Source organism: Fukomys damarensis, unplaced genomic scaffold (assembly GCF_012274545.1).
Source record: "Fukomys damarensis isolate Sample0158 unplaced genomic scaffold, DMR_v1.0_HiC HiC_scaffold_14, whole genome shotgun sequence".
NCBI lineage: Eukaryota > Metazoa > Chordata > Mammalia > Rodentia > Bathyergidae > Fukomys > Fukomys damarensis.
This window is the reverse complement of record NW_022900926.1, coordinates 70,050,211-70,074,295: the sequence shown is the minus strand read 5'-3', so window position 1 is coordinate 70,074,295 and position 24,085 is coordinate 70,050,211. Positions and strand designations below refer to the sequence as shown.

The 24,085-nt window shown below is 37.7% G+C and overlaps 1 long non-coding RNA gene across 1 annotated transcript in view; it reads right to left on the bottom strand.

Moving 5' to 3' along the window:
• Positions 1-4,778: 4,778 nt before the first annotated feature.
• Positions 4,779-24,085, bottom strand: part of LOC117285994 — a 31,257-nt gene continuing 11,950 nt past the window's right edge. Inside the window, exon 3 of the long non-coding RNA XR_004517104.1 lies at positions 4,779-5,068. This is a non-coding gene — a long non-coding RNA (uncharacterized LOC117285994). The remainder of the gene's footprint in view (positions 5,069-24,085) is intronic.

Sequence of the window (24,085 nt, the reverse complement as noted above, 5' to 3'; positions counted from 1 at the left end):
AAGGTAAGTTAGGCAGAACTCTGGAAGACACTAGTATAGGAAAAGACTTTATGAACAAATCCTCAGTAGCACGGGAACTAGCAGATAGAATCAACAGCTGGGATCTCATCTTACTAAAAAGCTTCTGTACTTCAAAAGAAACCATCAGTAGAACAAAGAGACAATCCACAATGTGGGAAACAATTTTTACCAGCTATTCCTCAGACAAAGGACTATTATCAAGGATATATAAAGAACTCAAAACAATCAGTCCCCCCAAATATAAAGACATGATTCAAAAATGGGCATCCGAAATGAACAGACATTTCTCTGACAAAGAAGTAAAAGCAGCAAGAAAATATTTGAAAAAATGTTCCACATCACTGGTCATTCAAGAGATGCAGATGAAAACAACACTGAGATTCCACCTCACCCCACAAAGAATGGCTGCTATCAAGAAATCACACAATAAGAAATGTTGGCGGGGTTGTGGGGAGAAAGGAACCCTTCTCCATTGTTGGTGGGAGTGCAGATTAGTGCAACCACTATGGAAATCAATATAGAGATACCTCAAAGAGCTTGGACTGGAGGTTCCATTTGACCCAGCCATCATTCTGCTGGGTATCTTTCCAAGAGAACTAAAAGAATCATATCACAGAGAATTATGTGCACCCATGTTTATAGTGGCACAGTTTGTAATAGCTAAATCTTGGAAATAGCCTATTTGCCCATCCGTTGGAAACTGGATAAAGAAGTTGTGGTTTTTCTATAAAATGGAATATTACTCAGCCATAAAGAACGAGAAAATAGATTCATTCATAGGAAAATGGATACATATTGAAGATATACTCCTAAGTGAAATAAATAAGTCACATATGTGTAAATACCGAATAGTTTCCCTGGTGTGAATAATCTGCAACAATGCATAAGATTCTATAAGATTACTGACATTTAGAAATGGGAAGAAAGGAGCTAAAGGTGTAGGGAAGGTGGGATGGGTAGGGGAAGAGTAAAAAGGGAAAAGAAAAAAATGTGAGAGAATGAAAAGATGAAAATAAAGTGTTTGTAGATGGGGAGGGGTGGAGGGGGTGAAGGGAGGGCAGAGGTAAGGGGAAGAAATGAGAATCAAGACTTGTCATGTAGAGGTACAAGATCCCAACAATGAATGTAACTGTACTGTATCCCTAAAATGTACCAATAAACTCAATTAAAGCTGAAAAAATAAAGAAGAACATTACAATGGATTGTAAATGTATCTGCAATGTAGTGAAATGAATAGCAGGTTATAAAAAGTAGGTGTAATGCACATTTATAGAACATGACAGGATTTACCAGAATACTAACAGTGAGTGTACTGGGAAAAGAATTGTAAATTATTTTCTCCCTTTTGTGAGTAGACATTTTTTTGAACTCCAGATACATCTTGAGGGAAAGACTCTAATCATTAACAGGTACATAATAGGAGATATGCACTTTAGACTTCAAGAAATATTGGAAAAAACTGGCTTTCCACACACCAAAGATTAAACCTAGACCCACATCTCTCACCATGCACTAAACAAAAATCAAAATGGATCAAAGATCTAAATATTAAAACAGAAGCATTAAATCTTCTGGAAGACAAAGTAGAACTCTTGAAGATATAGGTATAGGCAAAGACTTTATGAACAAAAGCCTGATCACAAAGATTAAAATATTGCAAGAATGATACTGAGTACTAGGACCTCATCTAATTTAAAACCTTTTGAACAGCAAAAGAAACTACCAACAGAGTGAAGAGACAACACACAGAGTGGGAAAAAAATTTTTTCCAGCTGTTCTTCAGACAAAGGACTTATATCTATAATATATAAAGAACTAAAAAAAAATCAGACCCCTCTCATATTTAAAGACGTAATCCAAAAATGGGCATCTGAAATGTATAGACACTTCTCAGGTGATGAGGTACAAATAGCAAATAAATACATGAAAAAATGTTCAGCATCACTGGTCATTCGAGAGATCCAAATTAAAACAACACTGGGTGAAGGGAGGGCAGAGACAAAGGGAAAAAATGAGAACCAAGACCTGTCATGTAAAGGTACAAGATCCCAATAATGAATGTAATTGTACTGTATACCTAAAATGTACCAATAAACTCAATTTTAAAAATAAAAAATAAACATTGAGTTACCCATAATTTAAAAAAAATTAAAACAACACTGAAATTCCATCTCACCCCCGAAAGAATGGCTGCTATCAAGAAATCAGCCAATTCTAAATGCAGGTGTGGATATGGGGAAAAAGAAACCCTTTGAGGGCCAGGGATTTAGCTTAGTGGTGCCATCACCTGCCTTCTGAGTTCAATCCCCGCTACCAAAAAGAAACCCTTTTCCACTGTTTGTGGGAGTGCAGACTGATTATGGAAATGAGTACAGAGATTCTTCAAAAAAAGTAAAACTAGAGCTTCCATTTGACCCTGCTAATCCCCTTCTTGGTATCTTCCTGAAAGGATTAAGAGCATTATACCACAGTGGTATAACCACACTCATGTTTATAGCAGCACAGTTTGTAATAGTGGAATACCCAAAATACTCGTCAACTGATGAGTGGATAAAGAAGATGTGATTTTTTTTAATACAATGGAATACTGCTCTGTCGTAAAGAAGGATAAACTTGAGATATTTCTAGGTAAATGGGTGCACCTTGAGACCATACTCAAGAGAAATAAATCAGATGCACATGTTTAAATATTGCATTGTTTCTCTGGTATAAGAAATCAAAAGTGTAAATGAAGACTAAAATGTGTAATAGATATTGTGAGATAAGAAAAAAATGCTCAAATGGGGAGGGGAACTGGAGTGGGGGAAAAGGAAAGGAAAGAAGGGAAAAGAAAAAAAGAATAAAAAGGAAAAAATGGAAACAAAACTTTTGTACATAAGGAGAAGAGGGGTTGGGGGAGGGGACTGGGGAAAAAAGAATCAAGCTATATAGCGATACAAATTCCCTATGATGAATGTGATCATTATGTATATCCAAAATATACCACAAAATTAAATTTTTTAAAAGAGAAGTATTAAAGTAGTAGGAAAGTAGATAACCTAGTCTAACTTGCTCTTTTTAAAATTAAGAAACAAAGTTATAGACTTAAGTAAACTGAAAATTGTACAATTTGGCTGGGAGTAAAAATCCCAAATTAACAGTAGTTTGGACATACAATATTTTAATCACTTATGTAAAATGTTTAGAGTTCTATAGCCAGAGTCCAAGTAGCATTCCAAGGCATCTCAGAAAGCAAGGTTACATCCTATTACTATGCTATCTGCAACATTTATCATAATCTCCCCAAAGAATTGCTGGGGCTCCAGCCACTATATCTGCTTTCCGGAGAGCTAGAAATAGGGAGAAAAACCCACCTTGATTCTTCAAAGATGCTTCTTGGAAGTTATTCATAGTGCATCTCTTTATAAGCTATTAACCAAAACTTTGTCACCTAATTGCACATATACACAAAGGAAACTAGAAAGTGCAATTTTTACTGCATGTGACTCTGAGTTCTGCTAAAAATGGGATTTAGTTACAAAAGCAGAAAAGATATCAGGGTACAGATTTCTGACTCAGCCGTTGCCTCACTGTCTAAAAATTGGCCATGGATTGAGCAGGGTGCTTTTTCCCCTGCCCCAGATACACTTGCAGGGAGAGTATACCTAAATGCTTACTCTTTCTCACCATGCAAGGGGGTAGGGGAATCTTCACACTCCTGGAAATGGAGTTTATTTAAAAATTCTATTTGCACCCGATGTGGCATCACATATCTGTTACCCCAGCACTTTGGAGGCTGAGGCAGGAAGATTGCAGTGAGTTCAAGGACAGCCTGAACTATGTAGTGAGACCTGTGTAAAATAATTCTACTTGCTGAAGTTTTTAATTAGAATATATTTAACCAACAGTATAGTAGAAGATAAGAAGACATCAAGATAATTATATTTTAAAAACTGGGCCATCCAGTTTCCATAAATAGCCAATATTTTATAACCACTTCTAATAGCTTTTATGTGATTATGTTCTTCAAGATATCTGTACAGAATTATAATCACTACTTGATGCCATATTATATTTCTCATTTAATGTTATTTAAAATATAATTTCCCACATGTTCATCTAGTTCTCATACCTACCATTTAGATGCTGACATTAAATCAATACATTAATTACATTTATGTTGTCAATTGTAGAGATTTCCATATTTCCAGACTGTTTTGTGTTTATTGTTGTTGCTACAAATAGAATAGCTATAAACATTTTAATGCAAACAATATCTTCTTTCTTCCAAATATTTATTTAGATTTTCAAACACTAGGTTCTCAGAAAAAGGACTGTAGCCAATTTGATTGCTCCCATGAGCTATGTTCTCATCAGAAAGTTCTCAGTGTTAAAGAATCTCCTTCGTTCAGAAAACTATTTTTGTCTTCACGTCTGCCAAATCTGAATTTCTACCACATGTAAAAGTTTTACTAGATATATGATAGCATCACTAAATCACTTGACTCTGAATGCCTTTAAGTGTTTTTTAAGATGAAGGTCACCCATGCTTATTTTCTTTTTATGTTTTTAACGCCATTGATTAAAATATATCCATTCATATGTTTGCAATGACAATTAGAAACTGCTGCTGTAAGTTTGAGCCAGTTCCTCTTACCTTCTGAACCCAAACTTATGTCCTGCCATTTTTATTATGAATGGTTGCCTTTTCTGTTGCTTTTCCTTCGGTTCTTCCGTCCTTCCTTCCTTCCTCCCATTTCTTTTTCTTTCTCTTTCTTTCTTTCCTTCTTTCTTTCTTCCTTTCTTTTAGACAGCAAATGACAGCAAAAGAGTATTTGTCAGAAGGTGTGATGATGTATACACTTTGTCTCAGCCCCACTTGCTGGACCAGGTCTGGAACTATATTTCCTGTTAGAAGTTCTCTCTGCTGTCCGTACAAATGGTATGGAGGCCGTAGAGTGGATACTCAGATAAATAACAAAGCTGGAAATCATCCTCAGGCCATGTTACAAGTGCCTCCTGGCAGGCATTTTGAAGACTGTACTCCACATGATGTATTCCTGAGTACCTGAAAAATCACACATCAGAGCACGTGTAATGGATCAGAGAAAGACTGCTCATAGTCCAAGAGAAAAAAATAAATAGTGGATCCTTAGTTATAGGTTCCTCAGACATTGCCTTTCCAGCTAAGACACTGAGGGAACAGAAGAGAGAATACTGACTGAGCCAAGCAGCCCCTTCCCTTAGCGCCCCTACCCTGGTCTGCTTACAAGGACCCCTCAGAGGGGCATGAAGCGCTAGTCCTTGCACTTCAACTCTCGGTCACAGGCCCAAGGTGTGCTTATTTTCTAGCAGGGAGATAGACAAAACACAAACAGGTAAGAGCTAAGATCTGAAAAACAAACAAATAAATCAGCATGGAGATTATCGGGGTGATGCATGTTATAAAGGATACAGACAGGATGATGGAAGACAGATGATAACTTGGAGATGGCTCTATTCAAGGTAATGGCCAGGGAGGAGCTCCCTGAATCTGAGCTGAGACTTGAAGGATGCCAGACACAGAAAGAGCCTTTCAGAGGCCTTGGGAAAGACTTTGGATTTTATTCCAGAAGAAGTGGAAAATTTGGACAGAGTGCTTGCCTAGGTTCAATTCCCAGCAATGCACACACACACACACACACACACACACACACACACAAAAGGGTAGGAAATCAGATGTTGTAGAAACAACACTGGGCAAAGAATTCAAAGCAATATTTAAACAGAGGTATTTTCTGTTTGATTTCGCTATATACTACACTATTCACTGCCTTTAATTGCATAAATATTTTAAAATATATTTTATATCATTAAGTCTATTTTGTCACCTGTGTGTATATTAGTTTGTTTGTTGTCCTGGTGCTGGGGATTGAACCCATGCTAGTCAAATGCTCTACCACTGAGCTACACCCCAAACCCTACCTTGTTTTCTTATAGATATTTTATGACTATTTTGTATTAAGCTCATCGTACACACTTTTCTTTTGCAAACAAGTTCAGTGCTTAAGCATCAGCTTGTCTTATCTGTGTGTGCCAAGACAGTAATTTTGTTGATCCAAACTCACAGTCAGATATGATAACCTTTGTAGTTATCAGGAAAACTCTTAGACCTCAAGAACATAAACAAGCCAGTGGTTCTCCTGTAGAGTGCTGCTCTCATAAGTTTATTTGTTGATCCATTGATTCATTTTCCCAGTCATTAACTTGAGATATAGATATAGATATATATTTCTTTAGTATCTACTCTGAGCAAGGTGCTGTAAGACAGTTTCTGCCTCAGGGAGCTCACATCCTGGTAGGCATACAGACACTGAACAAATAATAATGATGGAGAATGATGTGTCCATAATTATGATAGCAGCAGGTAAAAATGAAGGGTGAACCAAAAGGGGAGTGATTCATTTCATTGGGGATCTGGTACAGACATCATCTGAGCTGGATCTTACAGAGTTAAGAAATATTTACAGGGCAAAGATGAGAAGAAGGCATTCTAGAAGGAAGGTGCAGAGTGAGCAGAGAGGAGGAACTACATATATATTTATATTTTTACAAAATAGTATGTGTATACGTACATGATTTTAAAATGTAATTTTCAGAAGGAGAGTATCAAACAAAGCCTCTTCCCCATCATATCATTCATTCTGTCTGAACCTCCAGGGGCAAATTTTATTATCTATTTAAAAATAACTTTTCATTTTAGAATATTTTTAGGTTGCCAGAAAAATATATGTCAGGATACTAAAGAGATTTTCCACATACGCCACACCCAGTTTTCCCAATTATTAGTAAATCGAATTAATAACGTAATGTCTTACTAATGTAGTACATTTGTCATAATTAATGATCATATATATATAATTAATCCAAATCTAGATTTTGTAAATTTTTACTGATGCCCTTTTTCTGTTCCTGAGCCCACATTACATTTCCTCTTCATGTCTCCTTAGACACCCTGTGGCAATTTCTCAGGTTTTCCTCGTCCACACCTCCCCCTCCAGAGCCTATGAATATGGTATGAATGCATTACAAAACATAGCAAAGGTGATTTACAGTGCCAGGGCTTTGGGTTGTTAATCAGCTGACTTTAAGGTGGGAGAGTAGCTCGAATGATCCAAGCCAGCTAAACATAAACACCAGGCTCTTTGCAAGCAGAAAGTCTGGAAGAAGAGAAACAGAGAGAAGACAGCATGAGTAGGATTTTGACAATGTTGCTTCCTTTGGCAATGGAGGAAGGAGACCGTAAGCCAAGGAAAGCAACAGTCCCTAGAAGCTGGAGAAAAGCATGGAAATGAATTTCCCTTAACCTCCAGAAAGGAGATGTATTCAGACCTTGATGTTAGCTCAACAAGGTCTGTGTCAGACTTCTGATCTACAGAACTGAAAAGTATGTGTCACAGCAACAATGGAAAGCTCAGTTTGCAGCAATGTATCAGAGCAACAATAGAATACTAATACAGGGCTTCCTCCTCTTAGCCCCATTGCATGATGATTCTCTTTGGGATGATTGGTTAGGAAATCATTCTCTCGGAGAACTCTGAAATACTAGTATGCAAGATAAGCCCGTATCCTTTCCCAGAAGCCATTCTATTTGTCCAGAAGAGTCCTCTGATGTCCTGTCTGAGAGGCTTCCTACAGTCAAAAAGCACCAGAAGGCCAGGTAGAGTAAGACCATTCCACAGGCAGATTTGCAATTAATTCCCTCACAGCATGAAGTCTGACTCCTGCCATGCTGTGCATTCTGTCTCCAGTCCTGAGCCTCTTTGCTCCTATTTCTCCAAATAACAAATCTTCCTTCTGCCTAGGGGTGAGTAAACAGCTCTTGGGGTTTTATGCCCATATCGTAAGCAAGGTAAGCTATTCCTCATGTATTTGACTTCCCACCCTCGGTACTGTTACTAGATTCCTAGCTCCTGAGCTATAATGCTACAGGATGAACTTACTCTCCTTGTTGGTACCACTGTCTCATTTGTCCTATAAGACATAACATCCTAGATACACTTATGTAAGTGCATCCTTCTCCCCCATCCCTTCTCCTCCATCCCTTTTCTGTCTTTTGAGATATGATTGAATCATTCAACTAGTGTCCTCTCTCCTACTCTCTTTGTACTTGTGAGCCTAAATATCTTTTATCCTTCCAATATCTTAGGAAATATCTAAAAGAAGAGCTTGTAAACCCATGCATTCTTTCTTCTATCTTTACTTTGAACAAGTGGTAAAACTTTGCAATGGTTAAGAGCACACACAGACCTGCATTTAGGCTCTGTCTCTATCACCTACTGCCTCTAAGATGGTGCAATATATTTCACCTCTGGGGATCTCAATTCCTTTTCTGTAACATGGAGATAATTCTGTCATCTACCACTTGGGTTGCTGTAGCAAATAAAATACTATGTTTATGTTTGACACAGTGCTTGACATGCAGTGACTCCTTAATAAACGTTCAGGTAAGAGAAAATCTGCATATGGTGGAAAGGGACCCTTTTGTACCCCTTTGATGCAGAAGACCAGAAATAAAAAGTCAAATTAGTGTTATCAAGAGATAAACTATAGCGCTGACAGAGAGCTAAAGTACAGGGAGGTTAATTAGCTATGAGGCAATTTCACTAATCCAAGAGAGACACGATGAGGCTATGGAACCACAAAAGAAGGATAGCATTGCTTAAAACTAGCTTAGACACATGGTTCTCAACCCTGGCCACTCATTAAAACCCCCTGGGAAGGTTTTTAAAAATACTGACACCAAGTTCCCACATCCAGACAACTGCTTTGCTATCTGGAGGTAAGACCCAGGCATCACATTTTTCAAAGCCCCCCTGGTGATTCTAATGTGCCTCCAGGCTTGAAAACACTGGCATGAACCATAGAAGTCAAAGTGTCAGTGATTGTCTGATGGTACAACAGAGGAAAAGTTCAGAGTGAGTTTCTGATTTGAGTGATTGAGTGGGTGAAGTTTTAATCTTAAGAATATATTTAGGGAATAATTCCTAATATTTTAAGCAACTTTTCTTCCAACCTGTTATGCACAAGAAGACAGAAAGCAGGAAATCTGATTAAACTGATACTAAAGTTCTAATGTTCACTGATTTCTCTACCTGTTCCATCTTTAGGCCAAAAGAAACATTGGAACACTTTCTCCCTAGTGCACTCATGGCCAAGGTATTGCATCCAGGATTACAAGGACCATAGGTACTGAAGGAATTGGAAAAGACACAGCAGGTTACAGATTACAATTCATGACAGCAGCTCATAGCCAAATTTGTAGTTACCCCCCATCCCATAGTTTTATTTACTTAGCATTTACAATCTGCTTATTTTCAAAAGGAATTGAGGTGCCTTACCAGAGTAAGCTAAAGCATATGGTTAGAAAATCAAAGCAGAGACCACCAAAGGGGTCTGGAAGAAGTCAAAGTTTCCAGCCATCTGAGAAGAGCTGTTCTCTATAACTGGGCTCTACTATAGGCTCTGCGATTGCCAAAGAACACTATGGGTTGTTTGGTTTTTATATTTGACTCTAACAACAAGCAAAAAGACATCCTTTTCAAGGAAGGACCAATTTTTTTCATGAAATAAAATTCAGAGAGGTTTTATTGCATCTCTCCACTCTTCCTATCTAACAAATTTCTGCAGAGGTAAGAAAAGCAGGAGCTAAGCAAATGGCCCAGGTACTTAGAGCCTTAGCAGGTGTAAAATTCAGTGCTGACTGTTACTTTCTGCAGATCTCTTCATTAAAACTATAAGAGGATGACTTTGGCAGGCAAAACTAATAATGTCTGCCGCATTTCTGTGATTCTTGTCATTATTTTAAAGTTCTTCAAGTCTGTTAGTTCTTATCAGAATTCTCCCAACAACTCCATGAGTGCTTTGGAGCTGTGGAGCTCACCCTGCTTGCCCTTCTGAAAACAGAGGCCCCAGAAGTTAAGTGAGTTGCACAAAGGAGTCAATGATAAACAGGCCAAAAGCAAACTTCTTCTGCTTTGAACTCAGGGATTCTCACCTCCACATATTTTAAAGTCATCCTTAAGAAGGGGCTATATTAGGTGTCGACACCACATAACATAGGTTTAGGTGAAATTATGTGGTGTCAGAATAATAAGGAAGACTGTCCAGCACGGAGAAGCATAAAAAAGAACAAGATCCACCCCACACTGCTGAGAAAATGTTCACGGGAGTGTCATGAGAGGCCAGGTGCTAAGGTTGAAGTGGCCCAGTTCCCTGGGCCAAGTCTTGCTAATTCTACTGGTAAGGACTGAATCCTTCTCGCCTGCTGGTGGGTGGGCCAGAGTCAAAGATCAGAGGTACTGGGTGGGAAGAGGAAGGACACTGGCCTCAGTTTGTAATCTACAGAGCCTCCTTGCCAGTGGGTTTCTACAAACATATGGTAAAAAGATCATTTTCCACTCTTGATTCCCATTCTCAGAAAAAGATCTGCTGTTTTAGGTAGTCAGTTCTCTTCAGCAAGTGTATATGTTAAACACCAAGATAAGCACCATGCTAATGTTAGGAGAATTGCTATTATTATCCAAATAAAATAGAATGGAAGTACAGTGTGCTAATATAAAATTAAATATGAGGGGAAGTACACTGGGTTAGCATGGCAGTGAATCAAAACCAAAGTAGGGGTTCACATTCTAACTCAGGTCAAGAGGGCAAGATGGGGGTCCAGGAAAGGACCTAGGTGGCCTATCATAACTTCAAGTGAAAATAGACAAAATGACTAAAAAACAATGCAAAATCTGCTGACTTGAAATTCTCCTTCTGTAGGAATTTCACGATTTTATCTAAAACAGCCAAGGGTATTGAGGCAGGAGATTCGTGCGATTGCTTAGTTTCAGCATCTTCCCATACAATTTTAAAGCAAAGTCATTTTCACAGTACTCTTATGAATACTAGTAAACAAGAGTGTAGCAGGCCCTTTACCCTCAGAGTGTCTAATTCACTCTAATATAGATTTCCATAACACACAGACAGTACAGCTCTGCACTGCTGCACTCTATCTTTGCATGCAGTAGTGAAGGTTAGTGACCCAGTCAACTCACAAAAGAAAAACAAGCTGCTCATCTTCTCAAGCCTCTTTAGCATGGGTTGTATTTAGATGTATTTTTTGGAGATAGTTTTGCCACTCCGAACAGTCAGTGTATAAATAAGTGGTGCTGAAAATGCAATGCATGGCAGCCCAGCACAGTGCTCCAGAATGTTTGCAGTTCAGCTTTCATCACTTGGCCTTCGTCTTTCTCTTAGTTCTTCACTGCTTAGGATCTGGAAGCTTCAGACTCCAACTGGGACCAGTGCTTACTCCCTCTCCCACATTCCACCATTTCAAGGAAAGGAAACACTGACCTCAATTTCTTGGCACAATTCCTTTTAGCACAAGTCAAGCTAAATTCTCTCTCTCTCTCTCTTTTTTTTTTAGAGTGCAAAACAATTTCAATTTTCATTTGAAATTTAGATTAAAAACTAAGATTCCAATCCTAAATTGTACATATCAGAAACAATACAAAATTATAAATTAGAGGATATGACTCCAGCCAAGGTGCTGTATGGAGAGTAGCCGTGTTACTTTAGGCAAGTCACAGTTCTTCTGGGCCTTTTTGTTTGCTTATTGTTTGTTTGTCTGGCTGCCTTTTCTGTAAAATGCTGGGTAACAATTTTATTTGTGTAAAATGATAGCATACAAATCTGTAATACACACCCACCTCTTCATCAACAGTTTGGGTGCCTATTGTGCACCAAATCCTCTCCTGGGTGCGAGAGAAATCAGAGAGATGACAAAGGCATTAGCTACATCCCAAAGGAGACTCCATTCCTGGTGTCACTGGTGGCTGACTGACACTGAGTTCTGTTATGACAGGTGGTGATGCTGCTAGAGCAACCTACGATTATTTTTATCAAAGAAAGCCATATTTTAAGAAAAATTTTTAACCTATTTTCCTCAACCCAAAATAGAAATGGGGCCATAATGTTAGATCTATTATTATAATGTGTATTTCATATGCAAAGATGCTGGATTGGATTAAAGAAAGAGAGTATCCTGGAACAAACTCCAAACATTCAGCTTCATTTTCTGAAATATTCTCTTTGCTAAATATTTGAGGTAGCATGTCGCAAAATGTGTTTCATAATGCTCTGGTCCTTTAGAAGGTAAATCAGGTTCTAAGAAAGAAGATCCCACCATTATAGAAGTTGGAGGAACCTTGAGCAGGAACGTTAAGCAGGTTTCCTTAGGGTAGATTTTCTCTGTTCCTCTTGTACAGTGTGATTTGATAAAGCAGGGGACTGTATTATGATATACTGGCCAAATTTACTGGGCCCAGAATTTGTCTATTTGTTTTACAGAATATTTCAAGGGACCCTCCTCTATAGAACTAGCCAGTAAGACAATTCTAACAATAATTACTTTTTAAAATGTATATTTACATGCAATATTTTACATGTGTTTTCATAGCATAATAGTACCAAAGTAGAAATAATTCAAATGTTTGCCAACTGATGAGTAAATATATATAATGTGGTAAGCATACAATAGAATATTATTCAGCCACAAAAAAGAATGAAGAAAGAATATAACAAGAATGAATCTTGAAAACATGTTAAGTGGAAAGAAGCCAGTTATGAAAGAGGATATATGGTATGGTTCCATTTATATGAGATGTTCAGAGTAGATAAATTCATAGAGACAGAAAACAGATTAGTACTTGCTAGGGACTAGGGGTGGTGAAGAATGTATGAAAGCTAATGAGTGTGGGGTTTCTTTGAGTGGGAGGTGATAAAGATGTTCCAAAACTACATTTTGGTGGTGGTTATAAAATTCTGAATATAATAAAAATCACAGATGTATACAATTGAAGTGAAAGTTCATTATGGTATGTGAATAATATCTCAACAAAGCCTACAGCAAATACCTGTCTTTGTGAAAATAAAAGCAGTGGAGAAGAGTTCAGGCCTGTCTTTTTGAATTCTGTCCACTTAGAGTTACGATTTGTGCTCTTGGAGGTGTGCATGCTATAGCTGAAGGAGTCAAAACTCAATTGTACTATTTATCAAGTGACCATAGAAAAGTCTTAACCTCATCTGAAAACAGGAAGAGTAATAGACCTATCGTGACAGCTAATGAAGTCAGGTATGGAAGTTCTTTCGAAAAATGTAAATATTTTATAAATTCTAATTAGTATTTTACTATGAATACTAAATAGCTTGCCTTTGTGCAAAGCAAGTTACCTGACCTTTCTAGGGCTGTTCTTTTCCTTTGCAATCATAAAATACCTTTCTTACTAGGTTCTTATGAGGATTAAATAAGCTAAAAGTACATGGAACCTTCTTAGATACAGTGCCTGGCACTTAGTAAATATTCAACATTTATAAATTTATTCATTTCCTTGCTGAATTTGTCTACCAACATAGATTTTACACATTATATACTTTCTTCTTACTTCACTCTTTGCTTGTCTTGATCTCTTTGACCACATTCAAAATCATTCTTCCTTTTCATCTTAGCAATTCTTAGTTATCTATAAATCACTACATCCTTGTTTTTTTGCCTCTCTCCTAGATTACATATGGCAAATTATTTTTTTTGCTTCTTAAACATATGCCCTCTAACCTATAGTGTAGATTTTTGGCTTCTCTCCAATGTGTCAGTGAAATCTTTGTTTATGGTGCTGTTCTCTGGGTGATGATGATGATGACAATGATGATTTTAAAAGGAAAATAGTACAAATGAAAGGATGGATCAAAATTTTACCTGAAAAAATATTTATTATCTGCTCCCTTAAAAAGGAACAGTTTTAAAATACTGATACTACCAAATAAAAGTGACATGCAAAATAACGGTAGGGCCTGTTGTACATTGAGTAGCAATGGACTGAGCCTCAGAGAGTAGTAAAGATCCTATGTGTCTTCTGTGATAGTCACTATATTAATATCTTTGAATAACTTTGATTGCTTTCTAGTTAAACCTTCATCAAAACAATACTTCACTTTAATCAATGGAGAAATATAGAAACACAGATTTCAGAAAGCATGGAGAGGAGAAAAGAAATAGGACTCGTGAGATCCACTTATTCATTAGCTTTGGTTCCTTCATCTATAGGTTAGTCATTCACTGAGACCTCCTATAGTATTACCAGTACGATTTTTAGTATTACACTTCTAAAATAAATTAGGTTATGTTCATCATTCATTCATTGGTTAATTTGTTCAAAATCACTTACTGAGGCTCTCCAGTACGTGAGATCATAACACACGAAATGAGAAGGTACTTCATGGGGCAGTGTCTCAGCCACAGTGGTAGATCATCTTCTACAGGCTTCCTGGTCTACCTGACACAGAGCTATGTCTTCAGGAAAAAGTGAGGATTAGACAGTGAGAGAAGGAAGAGCATTTCAGGAATAGGGAACGGTTTAGGCAAAGAAAAAAAGGCCTGAAAATTTGCTAGCCCTTACTTATAAAAACATAGTAATATATGTTTTTATAAACAAAGTAGTCTGGCTGGTATGGAAGTCTTGTGAAGGATCAAGCACTGCAATCTGTTACATGGGCCTAGTATTTTGCTTAATATGTCACACCAAGGAGTTTGTATGCCATCTAGGACCCAACAATAAATAGAAGCTTTTAAGTGGACAAGTGACATGATCACATTTGTGGTTTAACAGTATTCAGAAATTGGGAAGAGAAGTAAGGTGAACAGAAAGGCAGGAAGACCATTTAGGCCACAAATGATACAGATTGAATTAAGGTGGACACATTGGGAATTGGAAGAATTGAGGGCATATTCTAGTCATAATAAAAAGATATAGCTAACCCAGGTGACAAATTAGATGGACAAAATAAAGAAGAAAAAGGAGCTATGAAATTCTCCTGACTTGCTAATTTGGGTGATTACTTGGGTGACTTTCCAAGAAGGAGATTTGGAGTATGGCTGAAAAGAGAAATAATTCTGCATTTTATGCACTTAGTTTGAGGTGGCTTGAGGCCTGTAAGTAGACATGTCCAGCGGCAGTTGGCTCTATTAATCTAATACTTAAAGAAACACTTGGGCTGGACTTTTAGTTTGGTTATTGGCACTGTGATGGTTAAATGAGGTGTCACTTTGTATAAGAAATGTCTAGTGGATTAGCTTAGCACATTTCCAGCCATGACTCAATGACTGACTTACTAGAGAGGGAAGACCCACTGTGGTTCCAGGATGGCACTACCCAGTAGGCTTTTTGCCTGGATAGAATAAAAAGAGAAAGAAGGAAAGCTCACTTTTGCTTCTTTGGAGGAGCTCCAATCTTTGCCATTGCTTTTGGATTCCACCTCTAGACCTCCAGGGCCCTATTCAACCTTCCAGGGCAGACCCCACAGTCTCCCCATGCAGACTGTCACGGAACTTTGCACGGAGCCCCAGGCTTCCAACATTTGATTGGATCCTCTGGTTCCCCAGAGTAAACAGCCCTTTTGTACTCTACCACCCTGACTCTGCAGGCAGCCATTGTAAGCCTACTTTGTAATCCTTTATATATCATATTTTTAATGAAATATTCCTCTGATGAACCCTAAGTGATATGAACACATATGTAAAAGTAACTACCACTACCTATAATTCCAGCAAGCAAGAACACCGCTTTATTTACAATGGACACTTAGATATCTGACTGCTTAAATGCAATCTCAAAGGAAGTGAGAAGGCTGAAGTCCCAACATGGAACGTGCTGCTGTTTGAAATTGAAGAGAGCACACAGGATGGTGAGAAGAAACAAAGGAGATGTGAGGGAAGAAACATAGAAGAAGTTGTAGATTCAATGAGAAAAACGTTTCAAGGAGGAGAGAATTCCAGCAGGGTCCAAGACACTGGAGGCAAGGACAGGCTACCTAAAGTGTATTTGTTGGATTTTGTTTCAGGAGGGTTGGTAACCTGAAGAAGACCATCCTTTTGAAGGGTCTTAGATGTTAAGGGAAGGGCAGGGAGGTTTTTGTTGTTGTTGTTGTTGTTTAAGATGAAAATATAAAAAGTTTATTTGATGGAAAGAAAAATGAATATAATGAAAAATGCGGGGCCAGAGATTTAGCTCAGTGGCACCGCACCTGCTTCACAAGAACAAGGTCCTGAGTTCAATGCTGGCACCAAAAAAATAAATAAATAAATAGAAAGGCTGAAGATACATAAAGAAGAGAGATAACTAATGAAGCAGACTTTATCAAAATACTCATATAGTGGCCTTGAAATGAAAAACATCTTATGGGCCCATAAATGGTCATATGATTTTGCAAAAGAAATAGGTTTACATTATTTCAACAAAGAACTTCCATTGTAGAAACCAAGAAACACTATGATGTTGCTTTATTACCCAGAAGGGAATATCCACATTTATACTTTAAATATCCACAATATATTTCTATATCCACAATATCCATATTCAAGTTTTCTGTATTTATTTGTTGAATGAGGCTAAGCCCATGAATTTCATCTGTCCTCCCCAACCCCCTTCTTCTAAGCCATGATTTGTGTTCAGGGCTCTAAATAGAAGGGGATGTGTCCATTCTAAGCCTTTGTTCATCTAACCTGCATGATTTTTTGTTTTCAGTTTACATGCAGAAATTGTAACAGAAAGAAGAAATCTCATTGAAACCATGCATGCAGTCCTGTGGGAGGGAGACCTCAGGAAGTAGATGAAACAATGGGATTCTAGAAAGTACAGCACACAGCTCCTTTTCATTTTAGGAAAGCTATTCCATCAATCAAAAGCAAATGAGGAAATCTCAAAACAGAAAAAAGAAGAAGATGAATTCAATAAAATGAATCCATATTTGTAACGTTACATTTAAATTTAAATCCATCTATTTCTAAATGGCCCCCTTTCTATCTGAATGGACATGTACGACATTTTAGTCTTGGGATAGGTAAGAGGGGTCTCCAGAACAAGGAATTTTCACTAATGCTTTTCTTTACCTCTCTTTATCTTTATGTAAGTGTAACGTGCTCATTTAAAAAAGTATACTGACAACAGTTAAAAAGCTGGATTATTTTAAAAATGAAAATCATGAAGTGATTTTATAAAAAGCTCTAACAGAACAGAGGATATTAAGCCAATGCTAAAATTTCCTTCAACATGCTATTGCCCCAGGACCATTTCCTAGAGGTAATCTTGACAGCAACTTTGCCAGTATTTAATTGGGTACTTTGCCTGAAATTCCCAAACGTGTGAGCAAGAGTATGGCTACTTCTCCTCGGAAAGGAAAGTGATGGCTGTAATGATCACCTGGCAGCCACAGTTCTAAGCTTTTGTTTAAGTCTTGGAATGGGTACCCATTTTCTGTTTGTTTTTTAATGGGCTTAACTAAAATGGGCCACCAAATTGTATACAGTATTTTAGCCTTAGTCCAGGAGAGGTAAAGCTTGAAGCAGTTTTTAGAAGTGCTGTGAGGGTAGTTCCACTCTCTGATCCTCCTTCTCCTGCTCCAAAAGGGAAGAGCAGCTCTGAAAAGCAAAGCCCTTCTCAGCTCTGCTGTAGCGGAAGCTTGGGCTTTCCCAGCCGGAGCCCCTCCTCCTCTGTGAGGAGAGCATCCTGCTCCCAGCTAGTCTTTAAGTACAGTATCTAGTTAAATAGGAAGCCACAGTCTTCCTTTTTTGAAAACAAAAGAAGATAGGCTTGAGGAGGAAAATGCCAAGAACTAGGAAGGAAATGAGACAGAACAAGAGTTTCAGGTAAAAAAATTATAACAAATATTTTTTAAAACATTCAGACCAACTTGCTGTTTCCGAACCTTATCATTTTTCAGGAATCTGCTAACACTCAGAGCACCTTTACCTCATATTGTATAATGCTACTCAAAATGTGCGCCCCTGTGTGTCTGCTTGCTCATGTTGACAAAAGATAACTCTCCTATCTCATCCAGCCTCAGCCTTTTGAGTACTCAGTGAACAGAGCAACTAGATGAGCAAACGGGAAGTCAGGCTTGTACTTTTTGGCGTGGGCCCAATTTTCCAGTCCTCAAAATTCTCAGCCAGTTTCCTTCTCTTCATCACTGCATTGTGTAACTTGAAAGATAGGGTGGAAATGGCTATGGGAACACAAAGAATGAAAAAGCACACATCATGGGGTAAGCAAAAAGGAAACCCTCTTATTAGATTTTATAAGAATAGATCCCGAAGCAACTCTGATTCTTGAAAGATTTGCCAGAAATGTATGCAAGACTCCAAGTCTGTGGCTATGAAAAACTGAAAATATTGGACAGTGTAAGATAGGTGATAAAGAGAGGAGAAATTTCCAGTGAATCAATAATTAAGTGCATGGACGGCTGTTCGTTAGCAAAGCGCTACTAAGAATCATAGTTTCAACTATTCTTTTGCTAGTTGGGGAAAATATGGTACAGTACTTGCTGAAGCAACTGGTATGATCTTATTTCTAAAATAATTTTATGTACTCTGGGCCTTCTGGTAGCCAAGTCCTATACAAAGTAAGAGGCTTCTGATAACTTTAAAAAATCAAACATTTGCCTGTGATTGCTGACCTGCCTCAAGTTCTAGCTCTGCTTTTCTACAGACACCAAAATTTACAGCTTGGGTGGACCACACCTGTGTCCTCAGTGACCCTTCTGTGTTTGCGTACAAGCTCGCACAGTATGTGTGAGCATAAAAAGCACTAGAAATTAAACTATAAGAAGACTCTGCCTAAGGGCCAGGGATTTAGCTCAGTGGTTCAGCCATCAGCCTTGCAAGCACAAGGACCCAAGTTCGATCCCCATTACTCCCCCAAAAACAAAGAAGACTCTGCCTAACAATGTGATGAGAAAAGAAGGTGTGGATTTTTTTTTCCTTCATTCTAGTGTGGGCTCTGGCAAAATATGAGAACTTTTAATAAATAACCTGAATTTACTCACTTTTCTTTAAAGGTTGCAAAAAGAGATTCCTATATCTGATGTGTGTGACCACTATACAAGTTTCAATAAACTTTGAGTCATATTGAAATTTTAATAGCTTGGCTGCAAACCCATATACTCATTGAACATTGGAGTCAATGGATTTTTTGGGGGGGCGGTGTTTGGAATTCTAGGGTCAGTAAAAAAGATATAATAGTTTTTCTTTTTTATTTTCTTTAATAAGTAGATTTGTCACAAATAAAGACTCAAGTATAAAGACAGCAACCCTGTCTGCAGCATCCCTGTCAGAGGGCTTCAAAAAATGGGCAGGAAATAGAAAGGACAGAAGCACTGGGGGACAAGCATCATGTGAGAAGGGAAGAGCTCTGGCTCAGAGGCCATGAGGAGGAGACTGGCAGACTATTGTTGCTTACCCAACACATTCTTTATTTCATTCAGATATTCAGCCAGGAAACTTCGATATCAAGAAAGGTCATTGTGGCTCTAGTCTAGGGAGAAATGAGCTGTGATTTCATCCTTTCTAGTGAGATGTAATGGAATATTTCCCACTCCCTACCACCACCTGAGGGGAATTTTGCTTGGGATGGGGGATTCTCTTCCTTGTAAAAAGCTTGGTATGTGTAAAGGAAAAGGTCACTTCTTGCCTAGCTGTCACTGATCCAACAACCCTCCCAGCAACCCTGGTGTTTCTGGCATTTGAATGTTGTGAAGCTTGTGGCAACCATATTGTAGCTATGAGGAGCTTATTCCTCAGACAAAAAGCTAACATACCATGGATGGCAAAACAGAGGGATACAAAGATTCATGTCTAGCTCCTCTACATAGAAGACACCCCCAAAAATCCACCCAAAGACTCCTAGAATTAATAACTACATTCAGTAATGTAGCAGGATACAAAATCAACACATAAAAATCAATAACATTCCTGTACACTGGTAATGAACCCAAGGAGAAAGAAATTAGGAAAAAAATACCATTCACAATGGCACCAAGAAAAATTAAGTACTTAGGAATTAGCCTAACTAAAGAAGTGAATTATCTTTACAATGAACACTACAGCACTCTTAAAAAGCAAATCAAAGAGGACACTAGAAAATGGAAAAATATTCCTATTACTGGATAGGCAGAATGAATATAGTAAAAATGGTCATACTTCCAAAATTGATATACAGACTTAATGCAATACCAATCAAAACACCAGTGGCAGTGCCGGGGATTTAGCTCAGTGGTTCTGCCACCTGCCTCCCAAGCACAAGGTCCTGAGTTTGATCCCAAGTACCAAAAAACAAAAAAACAAAACAAAACAAACAAAAAACCCACCACTAGCATTCTTCACAGAACTGGAGAAAATAATCCTAAAATTTAAATGAGAGAAGAGATCCAGAATAGCAAAAGCAATCCTGGATACCAAGATCAAAGCAAGAGACATCAAAATCCTAGACTTGATGTTATATTAAAAAGCTACAGTGATAAAAACAGAGTAGTACTGGCATAAAAACAGACACAAGGATTAGTGGAAGAGAATAAGGAATGCAAAAACATCCTCAAATACACTAAACTAGTTGATCTGTGACAAAGAGGCCAAAAACATACTCTGAAAGACAGATAATCTTGTTAATAAATGGTGCTGGGGAAACTGGCTATTTATATGCAGAACATTGAACTCAGACTCATATATCTCTCACTGTGTTCTAAACCAAAAACAAAATAGATCAAAGAATGAAATGTTAAAAGAGACTTGGTGAAAGATAAAATAGGTAAAACTCTTGAAGTCATAGATGTAGGTAAGGACTTTCTGAACACAAACCTGAATACACAGGAAAGAGTACCAAGAATAAACAAATGGGATCATATCAAATTAAAGTGCACCTGCACAGCAAAAGGAACAACCAACAGTGACAATACAACCTAGAGAATTGTAAATTATTTTTTCCAGCTATTCCTCAAAGGGCTAATATCTAGAATATATTTTTAAAAAACTCAAAACAATTAGAGCCCACAAAATAAAAGACCCAAACAAAAATGGGCACGTGAAATGAACAGATAGTTTCCAAAAGAAGTGCAAGTGGCCAGTAAATACATAAAACAATGCTCAGTGTCACTGGCCATTAGAAAAATGCAAATTAAAACCACACTGAGATTCTATCTTATCCCAGAAAGAATGGCAATAATTAAGAAATTAAGCAATGATAAGTGCTGGCAAGGTTGCTGGAGAAAAAGAACCCATCCACATGGTGATGGGAATGTAAACTGGTACAACTACTGTGGAAATCAGAATGGATATCCCTTAAAAAAACTAAAAATAGAAATTCCATGTAACCCAGCTGTTCCTCTTCTATGTATCTTCCCAAAAGAATTAAAGACATTATATTTCAGTGATCCATGCATACCCATTTTTATAGCACAATTCATAATAGCTAAATCTTGGAAGTGGCCTACATGTCCATCAATAAATGAATGGATAAAGAAAATGTGGTGTTCACACACATCAGAGTACTACTCTGCCATAAGAAAGATAAATTTGAGTCATTTGTAGGAAAATGAATGTACCTTGAAGCCATAATGTTAAGTGAAATAAATGAAACATAAACCTAAATACTGCAAGGTTTATCTTATGTGAGAAACCCAAATTATAAATAAAGAGCTCAATGAAAGATAATAGAAAGAAGTGAGATTGTTTTCAAATGGGAAAGGGATCAACAGATGGAGGGGCTAGGAGATGAAAAAAATGAATTATGATGTGTTACGTACATGTAACTACTCCACACAAAGAAGGTAAATATTATGTACTGCAAACAGGCACTAATAAATATTTTTAAATAAAAAATAAAACAAAGGACAATGTCTTGGTGACCCTAAGATGAACCCACACCAGCAACCACTTATCTCTAGACTTCTTATGTGATAGCGTTAAATCCCATTTGTTTTATAACCTAACTAGTCTCTTCTTGTGAGACATTTCATGTGTTTCCAACATTTCATTATTGTATATGATTCTGGGACAAAAAAGTCACCTTTTTTGCCCACATTCATAATTATTTCCTCAGACACGTTCTTGGGAATGAACTTGCTATGTTGAAATGATTAGCAGAAAACTAAAATGTCCTTCGAATTTGCAACCCCTGGTTATAGCATGTGGAGGATCACATCCCTCCTCTCTGAACATATTCAGTGTTTTGCTAGCTTAACAGTTTTAAAAGATTCACTGTTCTGTTTAACTTGCCTTTTATGAGTTACCACTCAGTGAAATAGTTATTAATTTGTTAATGGCCCTTTGTGTTCTGGTCTTGTGTCATGCATGTTGTAGACTTTCTTTAGCACCAAACTCCTTAAAGAGGTTATGGTTAGCCCTCTACATTCATGGATTCAACAGTGGCAGACTGAAAATTCTGAACCTATTTTTAAAATTGCATCTGCTCTGAACATGTGCAGATATTCCTTCTTGCTATGCAGTATAACAATACAGTATAACAACTATTTACAGACAGCATTGTATTGTGTCTGTGATCCAGAGATGACTGTACAGGGAGGGCATGCATGGGTTATATGCAAGGACTATATCATGTTATAAAAGGACTTGAGCATCTGCTCACATATCCAGTAGTTAGGTATCCATGAGGGCATGGAAACAATCTCCCTTGGATGCTAAGGGACATTTCTATACACTGTTGCCAATGGCCTCTCATCCTGTTCCCACAAATCACCAGTGGCCTCCATCCACTTCACCAAACTCTGGGATAAATTTTTTGATCTCATTTATCTAAGCCTATTGGTAGGATAGTTTTTTTATACCATTTACCACTTCTTCCTAAAACACTCTCTTCTTGCCTTCCAAGGTATCATGTAAGGCAGGAGTGATGATATACACCTGAAACCCTAGCACTCAGTAGGCTGAGGCAGGAAGATCACCACGAGTTCAAGGCCAGCCTGGGCTATACAGTGAATTCAAGGCCAGTCTGAATTGCACGGTGAGACCTTTTTGCTTCTGCTTGTTCCTTCACAGAGCCCTCCTCGACCTGCCCCTGTAGGCGAGTCAGGTGCTATCATCTTCATTCACACCCTGTGACTTTGATTACTGCACATGCTAGTTCCCACATTTGTACTTCCAAAGCCCGGGGCTGCAGACTCATACAATATCTCAACTTGTCTCAGGAATTTCCATGTTAAAATGCAATAACTTTTAAAAATTAATTTCTATTAATTATACAAATCAGTAGTTTCACTGTACCACTTCCATATATGCTGATATTGTGCATTGATGATGTTCATACTACCTCCTACCCTTTCTCAAACCAGTCCCTGATAGTACTTCTACTTTGGGGTCATCTTTTTTTTTTTTTTAAGTTTCCACATGTGAGAAAAAACACAATACTTGTCTTTCATGTCTGACATTTCTTTTAGCATAATGATCTTCAGTTCCATATATTTTTATGGAAATGACAAGGTGATGGGATTTCATTCTTCTTTTGTAATTACATATATATATTTGTTAATATAATTTATATAATTATATATATAAAATATTGGAAGCAGCCAATTTCCTAATTTATAAATTTTGAATCCACTCATCTGTTGATGGGTGGTAACTAGGCTGACCATAATTTGGTTATTGTGAATAGTCCTGCATCAAATATTGGTATGCTGGTGTCTCTTCTGTATGCTGACTTCATTTCCTTTAGATGGATACCCAGGAGTGCTTTAGCTGGATCAGGATAGTTCTATTTTTAGATTTTTGAGGAACCTCCCATACTACCTTCCACGGTGACTAAACTAATTTACACTCCCACCAGTAGTATGTAAGGGAGAAATTTCCAATTGAACAGATTTGAAAATGTTGATTCCCCTGCTCTTCCCCCGACTTCACTGTAAGAATAATTGTCATCACTACTTTCAGGGCTACTTAGGTAAGAAACGTGAAGGTAAGCCCTGGTTTCTCTCTTGATTTCCCTTCTCATTCTTAAGCATATTCCATTGTTCTTTTTCTTTTAAAAATATATCTCTGCACACACGCACACACACACACACACACACATATCTTCTCTGCAAACCTCAGTAGGGGTCAACATTGCTTCACCACGCCCACACCTCTACAGAAACTCCCAGCCAGGTCACCTTGTTTATACTCTCACATCTCTTCTATCTCTTGTCTATGCGGTAGAGGTTTTTTTTTTTTTTTTTTTTTTTT